Below are 6745 nucleotides of genomic sequence, written 5' to 3'. Positions count from 1 at the left end.
TCATTTGTTTGGTCTAATCTAAGTCTTACTTTGTAAAGAGAAACTTATTGAATTAAAATTACAAATTACGAAGAAAAACTCAACGGCTCTCCAACGGTTGTTTAGTAGCCTGTAACCTACCATGTCAGAAGTATTAATGGCGAGAATCGTTGCAATTAGGAAAACACGTAACCGAACTCTCAATGGCTAGAAGCTCTTCCGTCTAACAGTTATTAAACTACCTCAACTATAAAGGCGCGAAAAAGCATTAAATGAACAGATTGAATACACGAGCTACCCTCTGCTAATTATTTACTATTACATTCAATATTCTGTTCTAGCATATACCGAGCTTCAATGTTTCTCATTTAATTACTTTGTGAGAGAGTCTGTATCTATCATCATAAATCACGATCTGTGTGAAACTCAAGAGTGTGGACTCTTAAGAGGGATTGTAACCTTATGGGTAGTAAGGGGGAGTGATTGAGCGAATCAATTGCTGTACTACGGCACCAAGAGCCTGATTAATCTTGGAACATAGTGGAATACTCAGAGGTTCTCTGAGGACTGGACGTAAGTCAAGTGGTTGAGACCGAACCAATATAAATTCTGTGTCCTCTTTTCTTCGGTGAAATCTCTCTAACTCACACTCTCTATTTCTGTTAGCTTATTGTTTTAAATTCATAAGATTTTTATAACTCACCCAATTCACCCCTCTCTTGGGTGAGACTGCCACTAACAATGAAAATGTTATTTACATCATATCATCATCCAAAATTCATTACAACTTAATATAAGATTCATTAAAGCATTACCTAACATTTCAAAATATCATGAATTCCATAATGCTCCTTCATCCCAATACCATTTCTTTGCCCTTGTCATTGGATAAACCATCCCTTATTTGGTATATAAATTAACATAGGAGGAATGAGATTTCAAGAAAATCTCAGTAGCAATTGTAAATCAAGCAAGATAAAATGTGACATGTTATAAACTTTAAGACATCCTCAAACCACATAAAATCATACTTAATAAGGCTAGGAGAGGAATATCAACACTTCCACATTGGTATAATTCCATGCATTTGGCCAAAGCACCAACCAAGGTCATTCAAACAACCATAACCACAACACAAGTTCTTCAATCCAAGCAAACGACATAATCACATTATCAAGCAACATAAATAATCAAATTGTAATTCAATACTACCTTTTATCACTTGAGAATTTTGATCTCCTCAAGGGGTTATGATTCCCTTGGTTCCTCCTCACAACACCTATTGATTCAAGCATAAATACAAGCTATATTAATAGCTAAATAACTTAAACACAACACTTTAATTATAACCTAATATTTTCCTCATTTTTCTTTGATGTTTAACAAAATTGTTCCTCCTTTAGAATCAATGATCTCTTGGCTCAATCCTACAATATTTTTCATGAGGAATCCAAATATCCAATCATATTTTTAAAAATCAAACTCCTTTCTTCTCAACTCATAGTGGCCGAATAGGGGGTATATAACTTTCAAAAATTTTATTTTTGATTCCAATGATTTTACACACTTTCCTTTAGTATATCCCTACACAAAAACACATTTTAAACCCATTGAAATCATTAAATCAATGCAAAATAAACTGCTGCCCCATGTACTGTTGTTGGCTGAATTGAACCTAAGGGGCCCTAAATTGATTTTCTTCCAAAAAACCACTTCACACACCACTTCAAAAAGCTTATTCCACTTGGCATTTAAGGTCTCTATCCTTCCCTAAATATCCTTCCCTAAACAACATATGTTTAAACTAAAATGGGGTAGCATAACACCTTGGGATTTCATGTCAAAAACTCTTACTAAACTAGCTTAAAACTTAGGCATAACAAAGCTTATGCATACCTTGATGATCCCTTGATGAAAGCTAGCTAATTCCTTGTCTAAACTCCCCACAAATTTTGGTTAGAAGGTCACGTTTTCACTTGAACAGAACCTCCCTTTATTTTCCAATTTTTCTACCATTTTCTTGCATTTTAGGGGGTATTTATAGGCAAATAAATTACCATTTTCCTCTGAATTTTGGATGCCTAAAATGCCCCTTAATAGGTGAGTTGGCAGCCATCAAATGCAAGATAACTTCAGATCTATCCAAGTGTCCCTTTTACTAGAGTTTTCCAATTTATCACATGAAATAAATGGGTTTTATTTCAATAAAATAATGCTGTCCAAAAGATGCACGAAATTAGGCCTTAATTGGGCCTAATGTGGGCCCCACAAATGGCTTATGATGGTCTAAAAAAATGGCTCACAAAGCAAATTAAAATCTCAAACTATTCTGACACTTTATCAATTACTACTCACTAGTAACATTCCATAATTTTTCTAACCTCCAAAAATTTATTTCTATCTATGATAATTATATTTTAATATAAGAGCATGATCTAGAATTTTTAGAATTTTTTGCCACCTCTAGATATTTATTTTGAATTTTCTCCGGTTATGCCTCTATTGATGTCACTGCAGGAAGATAAATTTCCTAAAATTAATTCCTGAGATTCCAAGGTCTAAAACTAATTTTATAAATTCAAAAAAATATTTATATGATTTTTTTCATATTTTTTTTGGAATTATTGAGGCCTCTAAATAAAAATAATTATTTTCTTCAGATTTCTAATATTTTCCAAAAAAATCTCTCTTTATGAGAAATTCTATAATAATTTACTTTCACAATAATTCCACCTGTCGGGCCTCAACCAAGATTCCAAAACCTCTAATTTGTATTTTTCTCTTTTTTCAGAAATTTTCTAAAATTTTTCTTAAAATTTCTTGTTTTACCCTTCCTAGACCGATAATTACGACAATGCCAGCCCGGACCTTATCAGGGTTTCATATTAAAAGTTATTTTGTCTTCCCATCTAGTTTCTGCATTGGCTCTCATCAAAAATTTTAACTTTTTATATCCAAGAAAAATTTCTCGGGATGTGACAAGTCAAGTACAATCCTCCGTGCATCACTGCTTTACTTTATAGCTGTCTCTTTCAGAATTATATCTAATGCTAGTTTGCCTTTTGAGATTTGTAACGGTTGTGCACCCACATATTTGAATCTGAATTAACCTAGATTATGCTTGCAAAGATAATGCAGGGATCTCCTATTTATTTGACATGAAAAAAAGAAGATAGATTAATGGAGAATTTACAAGCATGCAACATGGCAAGTTGTACGACAGACCAAAGATATAATGTTCACATGTATAGATTCACCGGTGGTTGTCCTAGTTTCTAATGTAATTAATTATCTGAATATATGCTGTGGATGGAATCTAAGTTTTGCAAAGGCTTGAGTAGAGAAATCAGAAATAAATAGGCAGCAACCAACCCACTTTTCCCAGTAACATTCACTAGTCTTCTGGAAATAAATTTGGTTGCACCAATTTGGTATATAGAATTAGAATGATAAACGATGATAGCGAATAAGATTGAGATGAAGCATTTGAATATCAACTTCACTAAAGAAAACAACGCATTGCAAGAAGCAGAAAATGTTGGTTCTGATAAGCCCAACCAAAAAAGAACGCCTGTATATACTACGCCACATGAATATTCTTAAAGTGTTATATTAAATATTGAACTCAATATGAAAAAATTTTCATGATGTTATGAATAAAAAAGAAATAGAGAAGAATCATATAGAGGAAGAGAGGATCAACAAGAGAGAGTATTTCTCATTCTATTCAAGATTTACTAAATACATGATACATGGCCTCTATTCATTGGCATAGGTTTACATCTTTTATAGAATCTACAGATTATATAACAAAAAGAGATAATTACGGAATATGGAGATAATAAGAAATATTAGAGATTATAGAAGATAATGGGAGATATATGAATATTCACAAGATATTATTATATTCATAACACTCCCCCTTGGATGTTCAATATATATGAATGTGCTTCGTTTAAAAACTTCAACTAGATAAAACCTTGTGGGACAAAAACCCTCCGAAAGAAAAAGAGTACATCATTTATTGATACACTATACAATGCTACCTCATTAAAAATCTTGCTAGGAAAACCCAGTGGGACAAAACCATAGACGAGGAAAAAAGAGTACAGCGTGTATCAACTCTCCTCTTGGCAACATCAGTTGACATCTTTGAGCCCACAAAGTCTAATGTAATGAACAAGCATTTCAAATATTGTAGTGAGATAAAAAGGTCAAATATGAATTTCATAATCTTCTGAAAATCATGAGACGAATAGTCTTCGTATGGTTTATCCACATGTGGATCATACTGTGATCTCTTGACATGAGGATCAAACAAGAATACTTTATCTATATAGCCATTAAGATTAGTCTTGGGTACTTTCAGATAAAATAATGTCACCTCCACGGTACCCATAAAGTAACAAAGAATATTTTTAACTCTATTCCAACATCTTCATGTTGATAAAGAACTATATCATGCTAATCAGCAAATGATATATCAAGTTCAGTATAGCTAGATATATAAATGCGTCAGTGATACTAAGATATGGTATTTCTGGATCAAGTGTTTATTCATTACCTTCTGAAGGTCTAAATCGATTTGTAATCCATATCTAAAGATCTTGTAACTACTGAAACACATAATGGATGTTACTTATCCACATAATAGATGTGACTTATCCATATGTATTCTTCCCAAAGCTTTCATTTCAAACCTTTTCTTTAAGTAATTCACAGCTTTTGAAAACTCATTAAGAGTTTCAATGCTATCATCATAAATAATACTGATAACAAATTCATTTTGAATCTTTTCACAAATAGACAAGTTGGAATATGTTTACATTATTCCTTCGGTCGATATTAACAACATATGCCTCACATAGAGACTTGATTGAATAATGTTCTTGAGAACATAATTGTATGCTTCTAGAAACTTAAATCCTTTAAGGATTTTTATGCATTATGATCCAGATCTGTTTATATATCAGATCGTTTGAATTTATACAAGGATTTATATCCTTCTGGGATTCACATATAATTTCACTATAAAGTGAGTCATACATTATAATTATACATTTCTAAGACGCACATGAAAAAAACTTCATCTATTACTAAACTGCCAGATTGATGAGACATGTAATTTAATCTACCGCAAGACTTTACTTCTCTTTTTATTGTACAAACGCCTGTTTACATAATACTAGCATTACACTTTAAGTGAGTGGGTCAGGAATATACAAATCCCTGTTACATTGCGTCTTTTCTTTTCTGTTGGCCAACCATTTTTTTATCTGTACCTCATGATAAATTTATATATAAGATCCTCATTTGATCACGTGATATCATCAATAAAATTATTGTCGAAAATTTTATTCCTTTATCGGTCCCTTTTTCTTTTATGATATAACATATCGAGATCTTTTTATTGCTTTCAGACACTTAAACATCTTCAAAGGTCAACTAGTTATGTTTTAACCTCTTTTGCAATTCATGCCTCTTTAGTGTGATCATCATGATCACTTGCTCCCTTTTCTTTTCTTTTGGAACCGATTATTGTCACACTTACTACTAGAACGACTTAAAGTTTAATTGGAACCATTTTAGACCATATTGGATGGTTTTGAGCTCAACAATCTCTATTAGGATGTTACTTTTCGGATTTATTGTTCACTACACATTTTTCAAATTTCAGGTCTAACTTTGAAAAATCATAACTAATTCTAAAAAAATTGTATGGAGGTGCTCCTAAATTCTATGGAAAGTTCTTTCAATGCTCTTTAAGGGGGGAAAAATATTCAATTGGACATATCCTTGGCCAATTCATACAGTTTAATCAATAAAGATTACTGTTCATTTGGTAAAATATGAAAGTTCCAGATTCTATGCCTTAATTTTGGGAAATTCGTATCTTCTTGTGTACACATCCAATTGAGGTGATCTACCTCTCATTTTAAAGTATAAGATGTGTACTATAAGTCTACCAAATTTTATGGTTTAACTCATTCATTTGATATGTCAAACTAAAGCTTGAAACTAATTGTTCCAGGACCTACATTTTATCCTTTCTCCTTTGCTTGCTTTAATTCTTTTTATTTCTTTGGCATACATAACTTACGTTTACTCTTTTCTGTTTATGCTCATATATTTTCATACATACCATAAGCATTCTATGCACATAAATTGCATCAAGGCATTCATAAACATAATTTACGACATAGGAGAATTATACATTGAATATAAACTCATTCATTAATAGCAATAATTCTCCACTTTCTTCTCCTTGCTTCTCATGCAATTATTACCCATCAGTGATTGACCTAAATGGTTGGTTAGGGAGGGGGTGAGATTTAAGGGAATCTCAGTAGCAAACAATACTATATTAATCATGCTATATGGATGCTAATGCATTACACAACTTATTTATTCTCTTGTTAATTAGTGACATATTAGCATGCTCAAAGCTAACTTCTTGATATATGGCCATAGAGACATAATCTACTCATCATGAATAACAATTATAGCAGCTAAAACATGTCACAATAACATTTAAATAACATATACACAGCAACACACAAGCATACAACATCAAGCAATGACAATAGGTAAGTTTACTACCTTGCACCTCAAGCTTTCCTCTTACTTTTCCTTTGACTCTCTTGATTTTCCAACCATGCGAGCATTCGATCAACATCACCAAACACCCTCTTAGATGTTCCAAGGTCCTAAACATAGTCACATTGATCATACAACCTATTAGGACCCAGAGATTAAATAAAGTTCA

This window comes from Neltuma alba, unplaced genomic scaffold, assembly GCF_004799145.2.
Source record: "Neltuma alba isolate B1F8T4 unplaced genomic scaffold, ASM479914v2 tig00001313_pilon, whole genome shotgun sequence".
NCBI lineage: Eukaryota > Viridiplantae > Streptophyta > Magnoliopsida > Fabales > Fabaceae > Neltuma > Neltuma alba.
Note: the sequence above shows the minus strand (reverse complement) of the source record.